At 42.8% G+C, this 10,815-nt stretch overlaps 1 long non-coding RNA gene across 1 annotated transcript; it reads right to left on the reverse strand.

Annotated features, from left to right (window-relative positions):
- Positions 1–743: 743 nt before the first annotated feature.
- On the reverse strand, positions 744–9,664 carry LOC308458974. The gene is made up of 4 exons (XR_013977796.1): positions 9,588–9,664; positions 6,684–6,802; positions 5,569–5,709; positions 744–872 (listed from the first exon to the last, which is right to left on the reverse strand). It is a non-coding gene; the product is annotated as an uncharacterized lncRNA (long non-coding RNA).
- Positions 9,665–10,815: the final 1,151 nt, after the last annotated feature.

Genomic DNA, 10,815 nt, shown 5'->3' on the forward strand with positions numbered 1-10,815 from the left:
ACATAAAGAGCTTGCGAACCTACCGACATCCCTGTGGTGTCAAAAGAAATTAGGTGAATCTGTTGGCTGAAATTTACACTCATGCAAACAGTCATTGGAAGTTTGAACCCCAAAGTGAGAACACCAAACATTAGCAAAGTTAAAATGTTGGCCTCTTTAAAAAGGAAAAGAAAGAAAAAAGCTTGAGTCTGTAGCTTCTATTTGAGAACTGAGTCACCCAGGGTCATGTGCATTGAATTCAAATGGAGACAAATGCAAAGAAGATCAAGGGCCATAGCAACTGAACAGGCTGGGGAGAGCACAACACAATATTTATGAGGTCTCTGTAATGCCGGGAAGTTTTTGCCTCTGCACATGAGTCTGAGAATGTTCTGAACAGTTCCCATTGAGTTCATGAAACAGTGTACCCTGACCTGTTCTTAATGCATTGCTGACCACATCTACGGAACGTGATTGTTGTATTCTTTCATGTTATGTTCTTTCAATATTAATCTTTAGTTATAATTTAATTAGGAGGTTTCATGCCTGTCTAGTTCCAGCTCCGTTTCCCAGCCTTTAATCTATCAGTGATAAATGGTTATATGTAATTCCCGCCTTGTACCTATGTTAACCAATCAGCAACAAGTTGCTTTGTGTTTGTCTCAACCAATCAGCCACAAGCACACCTGTGGCAATGTTTGTAATATTCAATAAAAGAGAGTTCCCGGGGCTCGCCCCGGCAGACGCCTCTCATATGACACCTGCCACTCGTCTGTTGTGGATTCATTCCAACACTGTAGAAAAGGTGCATGACTTGGATCACTTGCTACTCCGAATCTTTCAATTTCAGTTTCTATCAATTTCTCATACTTCCAGTCTTCAGTGCAGTTCTCCTGAAAATTCGTAAGCATTTTAGTAAGACTTTCTACTAACAGAAGTATTTTTGGATGCAGCTTTGACTTCTTTTGCATGCGATTTCACCCTCTCATTTAATGCCTTTTTGTACATTACTTTCGTTAATACATTCATGGGAGGACTGCATGGCAACATCTGGGGGAGGGCGAATTTGGTGGCTGTTTGCTTATCCTTTCAAATAATGCAAATTCAGCAGGTTCTCAATTAAATGTGAACTGAATCAAATTGCACCCTGCCCCCCCCCCCCAATCTCTAGTTGCTACTGCCAGCTCTTGTCAGTGCACAACAAATATACATTGTACATGCTAATCTGTGGAGGGATTGCAGTGGATGTGGATAGTCTTACAATGAAAGCGAGGGGTGAAGAACACCAAACCCTGCCGAACTCGGCCCCATAGTGGCAGATAAGCATATTGCTTGTCAGTCAGATTCAGCTTCCTACCCTGACCTAGACCCAGCTTATTACAGGATAAGGGGATCCTATGCATCCCTCCCATTGAACTGGAACTGGTGCCATTAATATGTTCTGATGTGGGTGGCGCTGTGGTCTAAACCACTGCGCCTCTTGGGCTTGCCGATCAGAAGGTAGGCGGTTTGAATCCCCGCAATGGGGTGAGCTCCCATTGCTCTGTCCCAGCTCCTGCCAACCTAGCAGTTTGAAAACATGCCAGTGCAAGTAAATAAATAGATACTGCTGCGACGGGAAGGTAAACGGCATTTCCATGCACTCTGGTTTTCATCAGGGTGTCCCATTGCACCAGAAGCAGTTTAGTCATGCTGGCCACATGTCCCGGAAAGCTGTCTGTGGACAAACAGGTCCTTTACCTACACCTTTACCTTTACCTCTGATTGGCATTGTTATGCCTACCGGCATGGTTGCTCAAGAGTGAACAGGCAAGACCCCCGCTGGTCTTTTCAAAAGGCTTTATTATCGATGCAAAAACATTTACAGTGCAGAACGTCTCAATTCCATGTCTTGCTCAGTCACTAGCAGAATCTGAGAGTGGGCGGTCCTTAAACTTTCCCCAGCAGAGTAGTCTCTTGACCCCCATCCGACGCCTCCCCTCTCTGCGCGTAAACCGACTGCGCAGAGAGGGCGTGGGCAAAGGGGGACCTGCCTCCTCCCCCCCCCGCTTTGCTCATGCACGGTGCTCTGGCTCTCTCTTGCATCCTCCGAGCCCTGCATCTCTTCTCCACTAGAGGCGGGGCTTCCCTCCTCCGTGCAGGAAGTGCTGCTTCTCACGATCTTTGGAGGCTCCCTGTAATCCAACTGCCCTTCCACCTCTCACCTCTGAGCTGATGGACGTTCCCTGACAGGCATGATGTGTGATGACTTTCAGATTGCTTCGGCAGCTGCTCTTACACTACTTTGTGACCTTGCTTTAATAATTTTTTATTTCTTTTAAATGATTAATTTGATATATTTGATGTAAAAAATATATATTCCTTAGCCACCTTGGATGTATATTTTTTTATAGGAAGGCGAGATATCAATGTTAAATAAATGAATGAAATGGTCAAGGCTACTAGAAGTGGCTCCAACTGTTCTGTGGCTTGAACTATAGATGCCCTTTAACATTCTTTCATCTCTAATAAGTTTGTGAGGAAAAAGAACTTGGTGGTGAGGCTTTTTCATGACGATATGTTCTTTTGTTCAAGCCACTGGCCCTTACTTAGCTTTGGGAGAGAGTTTGAAATGCATTCTTCTTGATTTACTCAGCTATAACTTTTTTTAAAAAAAAAAGATTTAAGGCATAATTTTTGGGGAGGCTGATACTTTGCTTGTATTCTCCACTTCAAACTGGCATTTATTTTTGTCTCTGTGGGAAGAAACTATAAAACACAGATTTTTGACTTCTGGTGAAGGAAGGATTAGGAGCGAGATGGTTCCATTCAACTTTTTTGAGCACGCACCCCCTCCCCCCCTCCATTTGGAATAGAACATAATGCCTTCGGGGCAACTAATTTAATCTTCCCAGCTGAATTACAAGACAAGGAACCATTATTCACCCTAATTAGACCCTTTAAAAAGGGGAGAATGAGAGAAAGCAAAAGGAGGAAGTTTCATGAAGCCTTCCAAATTGTTTTTCTGGTAAATGTGATTTTGCTCTTCCCTTTTTACTGATAAATCTGAAGCTGAATTGTACGTATCCCTTACCAAGGATTGCCGTCATAGATCTATTGCAATGCAACCACAAAGGAAGTGAAATAAGACCACGTAAGGACAGAAATAAGAATGGGGGAAAAAAGAGAGAGAGAGAAATACTTTTAGTTCCTCCTGAGGCAAAAGAGAACTTGCCCATCGTTGTCTGCTCCTATTATATCACCTTCTTTTGAACCAAACATGTGGAACATTTAACAGTGGGTGAGATAATGAGGCTAATGATAACTGCATTTAATTGAGTTAGGAGCCAGATTCTGGCAGCAATGTTAACATGAGAGAACTGAATACATTCTGAGTTACTTGGGGCCTTCTCAGATTTTGTTATTAGCGCCACATCTACGCCATGCATTTAAAGGACTGTCCTGACACTTTAACAGTCATGGCTGCCCCCAAAGAATCCTGGGTGCTGTAGTTAGTTAAGGGTTCTGTGAGCTTTTTAGGAGATGCCTATTCCCTCACATAGTAGCAGTTTCCAAAGTTCCCCAAGAAGAGGGATTAACTCTTAAACAACCCTGAAAGCTATAGCTCTGTGAGAGTTTTTTTGCACATGTTGACTTTGTGCTTAAGCAAAATACCAGCCCTTTGTGTGCCTACCCTTGGAACACATGTAAGGAATCTACACTATTTGGGGGTGAAGAGAGGCAAAGAGGACTAAGAATAAATATGGGGAAAGACAGAAACTGTCTCCCACCGAGGAACTGTGGATTGCCCTGATTTCAGCCTATTTCTGTTTATATCTGCAAGGGATGATGGGAATTTGAGGCCAAAGACAATGGTAGAATAACTGAAGCTTCCAATGGAGCATAGAATAGTTCAGGCATAGGCAAACTCAGCCCTCCAGATGTTTTGGGACTACAGCTCCCATCATCCCTGACCAGTCCTGTTAGCTAGGGATGATGGGAGTTGTAGTCCCAAAACATCTGGAGGGCTGAGTTTGCCTATGCCTGGAATAGTTCATCATAAGTGAGGCCTAATAATAACAAACATTTCCCACCAAAATTGATCAGCGTTGGGTTTGTTATACAGTCATATCTCAGAAGTTGAACAGAATCCGTTCCGGGAGTCCGCTCGACTTCCGAAACATTCAACTTCCAAAGCGTGGCTTCTGATTGGCTGCAGGAAGGTCCTGCAGCCAATTGGAAGCCACAGAAGCCCTGTGGGACGTTCATCTTCCAAAAGAACGTTCAAAAACCAGAACACACACTCCTGGTTTTATATCATTTGGGAACCGGAACGTTCGACTCTCAAGGCGTTTGGGAGCTGAGGTATGACTGTGCAATGTTATCTCAGTCCGGAGGTAGAACTAGACTTCATCTTGCCAAATGCATGATCCCAGCCCCACATTAGTTAATTTTGGGGAGGAAGGGTTATGGAAGAGAACAGTACTTAGTCCCACCTGCAGCGGCTGTTTGATCTGCTTCACCAACCCCAGCTGATTTTTACTTCTAGTTTAAGAATCTGGATGAGGAGAAATACAACAAAAAAAAATGTTTTAAATGACCAGGAGGTAGTTTCAGGGACAAATCATTGGGAAGGAGAACAGTTCAGTATCCCTTTCTACCTACTCACATATTCTACTGAGCAGATTTATCTTCTGCTCTTCATTTCCCTTAAGAAGGGACATCTAGACCCAATCCAGAGCTCAGCTGTCATAGTGGATTGATCTTGAGCAGTTCCTCCAAAGTTTTGATGCGCAAAAATATCATTTAAATTCTTAGCTCCCATTTGCAGCCCAGCGCTAATTTTGTTTCCCCACTTACATTTGCAGAGGGGTTAAATCAAAACAGGAGAGCAGTATTCAGCGATTACTCACACTAATCATTCTGATATAATAGGTCAAGATGTCTGACTGGAGACAAGCTAATGGAGAAAAGGATGTCATATGTTTACAAACATTTCCGTTAACATGCTGGAATGGCAAGCTTATTCATCGCAGGCCAGAGCTCCCAGAGGTCAATTGGAGGAGAAAAAGAAAGAGGGGTGATATTAATCATACCGACGCCTGATTGTCTGATACTTTTTGACATATTGTGGAAAAACTAGCTGCAGTAAATTTTGGCAGGGATATCGGGGGTTTTTTTAAATGAAATAATGTTTTTGTAAGGCATTACCTTTTATCTAGTCATTTATCTTTGGCCCATTAAAAGTTTCACATATTACAATGTCAGATTTAAAATTGTGCTTTTGAAAGAAAACTGCACACCATAGTTCATCTCCCTGCCTGCCTCTCTCTCCTCTCTCTCTCTCTGTCCCTCTCCCTCCCTCTCTCTTTGACATTTTTAGTGCATGCCTTGGTGATTCAGAATGGTGCGGGGTAAAAATTAGCACTTCAGAGGCCACAAGCTGTGAGTCATCTGGCAATGAATGGCTGGCCTGCTGTGATGTCACTGCTGATCTGTTGGGTGCAGAAGGTATGGTTCATCTAGCTCATGGCCACTGGCGGTGCCAATGCTCAGAGTGCTAAAGGAACTTGGGATGCAAATCTGTTGGTTAAACCACACAAGTCTCACCTAGGCTCTGTAGACATTCAAGTAGCACTTTCTAGGTGCGAGTCAGTTGACTGGTTTTGAAACTTCTTAATGTTCCAGACAGGAAAGACTTTGCTGCTGTCAGGATGATGGCACCTTATTCCTGTCACCCCAAAACTGCTGCTAAAATCAAAACAGGAAAATATCAAGGAGAATAAATTCTTCCCATAGTAGAATAAAAGATAAGTCAAAGAGCAAGATGACTAATTCAGCAGGCCTATATTTAGACAACCCAAGATAGATCCAAAAACTCATTTGATGAGAACCATCTCTGATGTCTGCCTTTCCTTTCACTGTCATCTGCTGACATTAAGCTCTGAAGCTGCCTCTGATGTCAGTTTTGAATTATTTGTTTCATGATTGCTGAGTGCTGACTCAAAAGTTGCCTGGAGAGGGAAGTTGTGTGTGTGTGTTTTATATATAAAAAAGGAATCATTCATATCTCTTCCTTGCCAGAAATGCTTTAGAAACAATGGAACTGTTCTAAATATTTTGTGACCTTGCCTAGCACAAGCTTTTCTGCTCCCTTCTTGAATGCTCATAGTAACTACTTAAACATTCTTTGATTTCCCTCCCACCCACCCATGAAGAAATATCGGTGATCTCTTGCAGCTATAAATGTGAATAGTTGTTGCTTAGATTCAGACAATGTCTTTATACATATCAGAGGTAGTGATGGACCAATACTCTCAGGTGTGTGGGAGTTGGAATTATGAGTAACATTGGAATATTTCCTCCCTTGAGAGTAAGTCTTGTTGAACTCAGTGGGGCTTACTTCTGAGTAGATGCTTATATCATTTTGCATGGGAAATAACGGATATACCACTTGTCTTATGTATAAGTTGTGGCTCCAAAATGGGCTTATTTTCTATGTGCTATGTATTATTAGTAAAGATGGTTTCCTCAACACTTCACATTTCATGTGAGATAGACTGCAACCAGAACTAAAGATGATTGCTAATGAATGAACTCAAACTACCAACTGGCTTCCATGGAGCTGAAACAGATCTCCTAAATCCCTGTCCCAAGGATAGCCAAGTCTGCAAGTTACCATTTAATGGGGATAATTGTTAAACTGGCTGCAGTCAACAACTTACCTTCCTTGCGTTTTAGGACTTTAAAAATAAACAGATCTGGTCCAGAGTAAGTTGCCTGAATATTTGAGCCTTAATTTTCTGGTAACCTAGTGCCTATTCAGTTCTTTTTGTGTGTGGATCTGAAAAGTGAAGAAGGACAATGTTAAGCATCTCATCTTAAGATGCATGTATGAAACACTTCCAGAAAGTCACAAATGTATCTATTTTATTACAAAGGCACACACTTGGCAAGTCAGCATGTGGAGTCTTGCCGAAAATTGAATTGCAATACAATAGCCTTGTGTAATCCTTTGTAAGCGATGCTGGAACTTTATATTCGCTAGCAAACATTGTGAATCCAACAAAGAGAGAGAGCAGAAATGTAAACTAATGGGAAATTCCATCTCCATATAAATTAGCAATTACGTAATGCATCATATTAAAAACGGAATAACTCAAAAGTGATTGCAAGCATTAGAATGTCACGGCATGAAAAGACATACATTTTAAAGAATAAATGAGGTGGGGTAAAACAACAAAACCAAACCTCAGTGAAATGTAGAGAGATGGGTTTTTCAATCTACTAAAAAAGAAACCTGAATGGATGCTGTGATTTATTACCAGTGCTTTTTTTCCTGGGGGTACGCATACCCCTAAACATTTTGTGAATCTAAGTTTGGCCTCATTGAGGGGCAGTATTTCAATATGAGTAGGAAAATGAGAGCACCCCTAAACATGCTTTTAGAAAAAGAAGAACTGTATATTACCAACAAATTACGCCTGAAATCTACCTACCCTTAGAAACACCTATTGCTTGATAGAATGAACAGAGGTGACAGGATAGAAAGACCCAGGGAGTCAAAGCATGCAGCAAAATTAACCTAAATCAGACCTTAATTAGTGACAGAACAGCCAAAAATATGGGGAAATGGACAATGACTGCAATTATATCGTGCTTCATAAAGTCAGACAGATTGTTTGGCAAATCCCTACGTCAAGTCTGATTGTCTTTTTGGTTCTAGTTGCGTGATCAGGACAGGGCACTGGAGCACAAATTCAGCAGAATTAGTGTGTGTGTGTGTGTGTGTGTGTGTGTGTGTGCGCGCGCGCAAAGCAGCAAAGGTAAATTACTAAATGCTGAAATAAGTGAACTAACACATATTGCTGTATACTATACCATTGTGTGTCCCTTATATACTAGGGCTGTGCATCAGATCAAGCTGAATCCTGGATCCCAAAGCGAATCAGGCCAATTCAGGTCAATCTGGCTGGATCTAATTCAGCCAGATCAGACAGAGGCAACCCCAGTTATCCCCAGGTTGGATTGGGTCAACCCAGAGTGATCAGGAGAGGTCAAGAAGGTTGGTGGCCGGGTGGTCAGGAGCGGGGGAGAAGGAGACGCATTGGTATGTGCATCTCCTTTTCTCCCCACCAGCCACATGTTTAATTAGGTTAAACCCCGATTAAACATGCTGAGGGCGAGAAGGAGGCATGTGTCTCCTTTCGCCCCTGCCCTTGACCTTATGTTTAATTAGGGTTTTGATGCAAATAGTAGGAAAAGCTTTTTCTGTTGGAATCATGGCAAAGAGAGAAAGATTTAAGCTTTGCCACTCAACTTTGCCACCTCCCCCTTCCCACTTCTGCTGCCCTGGTTGTCCCCAGGTTGTTCTCTGGATCTCCCTTCATCTGCTATTTGCATTTTTTAAAAATGCTATTAAATTGTGTTCATGTCTTGTATGGCCCTTTCACATTTTAAAATTCACCACTCTTGCAATTTCCTCTTTTCATTAAGCTATTCCCTTGTTTACTAGTTGAATGGTATTGTCAAATTATATCCATGTGATCATTTTCTTTTAAATCCACTTTTCTCTCCTAATTGTTCTTAATTGTGTTGGCTTCAATTCCAATAGCTACTCTGGTTTCAATCTGATTCTGTCATCTCCCCCACCCCAGGCCCTGAACAGAATAGTACCGTTCCTGTTCCTTTCTTCTTAAGACAAGGCCACGTCACTTTTGTATTTTGTTCAGAAAAGTCATGTGACAATATCCTTGGGATTTCCTGCATTTAGTGCTGCAAGGCTTCTGAAGCCTGTTCTGAGCAGACTTTATAGAAACAGGCTCATTTTGCAAGTTTCAAGTAGGGCATCTGAATGCCCTGTGGAAGGAGGAAAAGTAGCACAGAGTTGACTGAAAAAAGATTTTCACTTATAGGTTTTGAAGAACACAATAGAAGACAGCAGATACTTGCCACAGAGAAGAGGGTAAAAACTTGTTCACTGTTCCCCTAGATCAGGGATTGAAAATCTTGTTGGGCCCTTGAGTTCATGTACACACACACACACACACACACACACACAACAACCAAGCCCATATTGCAACCTAGTCTTCTTGCTACAATAGCGTGCTTCTTTTGACCCTAATTTCAGTGGGTAGATGGTGGGGAGGAGAAGATTCTTTGGGTGCCAAGAAAGGCATCTGTGGGCACCTGTGTTACAACCTCTGAACTATACCTGATGGGGTTAACTTACAGGATTGTATTACTATTATTTATTAAATTTCTTTTGTTGTTGTTTAGTTGTTTAGTCGTGTCCGACTCTTCGTGACCCCATGGACCAGAGCACGCCAGGCACTCCTGTCTTCCACTAAATTTCTTTACTACCCTTCTCTATCAGCAGAGTTGCTGGGACTTTGGATCCACTCCATGCTGTCCTAGCTGGGAGCTTACTGCTGGCTACCAGCAGTGGGAGAAGGTGATGCATTTGTTTTTATTTACTTAATTAATAAAATTTATGGACCACTTGATTGTAATAATAAAAAAGCACATTGAAAGCAGTTTACAAAGAGATGAAACAAGAAAATCAAGAAAAATTACAGCCATACTTTAAAACATGCCAAAGTTAAAACACTAAAACAGATTAAAATTACCTTCATAGTCAAATCAGTTTTGAATGATCTACCGTGGGGTTCTGCAGACCTGATTTCATTGAACGAAAAGCTGGCAAGATGGCAGGCAGGACGTGAGTGGGTGGACTGTGAAATCTACCCCATTCCAGTCCAAAACAAACACAACCTGCCTTGCCTGCATTTTGCCATCTTGCCAGATGTTTCTAAGTGTTTGTTGAACACACACGGCATGAGTCAGCAGGAGCAGGGAGGCAGTGCCATGACAGACAGCAGCTAAACACCAGGGCCAGAGATTTCTGTTCTTCCTCGAGTCATGGTTACCTAAGCAAACTGGGCCCAGGATTCAAGCTTAACTGTTCAAACATGAAATGGGTGGCATAACATTGCAGCCTTTACCCACAGATGACTTAATGCATCCCGAATGAAATGTTTGCTTACTAGAAGCCAACAAAAGCCTGTCATTGTAAGCTGGAGAAGAAAAAGCTCTCTCAAACACACTCCTAGAACGCGTCACAACTGATTTGCTGTTACCTTTGCGCATTTGCATTAGAATTCCCCCCCACCCCATCCTCTAAGATTCCTTGTGCAATCTTGCTGAATTACCCTAGCATGTGGATCAAATGTTTATAGGCCAGTCCCATGCACATGTTTACTTGGAAGGATGTATCACTGTCTTAAAACTATCAATGGCTACTTGCTAAGATGGGTACGTTCTGCCTCCATAATCAGAGGCAATGGTGCTTTTGAACACCAGTTGCTGGAAACTGCAGGAGGGCAGAATGGTCTTTGCTCAGATCCTGCTTGCTTGGCCACTGTGAGAACAGTGCTATACTAGATGGACCTGATCCAGCAGGTTCGCCTTACTCCTAAGTACAGAGGCACTGGGTTGCCCCAAAGATTGGAGGGCACGTGACTCGTCATGCATGTGTAATGTTGCACACACAACCTGCACATGATGCAGGAAGCCAAGAGCTCTGGAGGAGCTGGTCACTGGACCTGCATCATGCGTTGTGCACATGACATCTCGTGCGCACAACGTGTGCAAGGTCGTCTGAAGATTCAGGGGACCCCGGGACTTCCGGGGAGGTGCCTCCGGTAATGGCGGAATTCCTCTGACCGGGAGGAATCTGCTCCGTGGGAATCTAGGTCTGGCCACCACGGCGAAGGCGGAGACCCCTTAAAATCATAGGCGGGAGAAGCCTGTGAGTGTGGGATTCGGTGGACACCTTTTGCGCCTCCCGCACTCGCG

Source organism: Podarcis pityusensis (genome assembly GCF_964106645.2).
Source record: "Podarcis pityusensis genome assembly, chromosome: 12".
NCBI lineage: Eukaryota > Metazoa > Chordata > Lepidosauria > Squamata > Lacertidae > Podarcis > Podarcis pityusensis.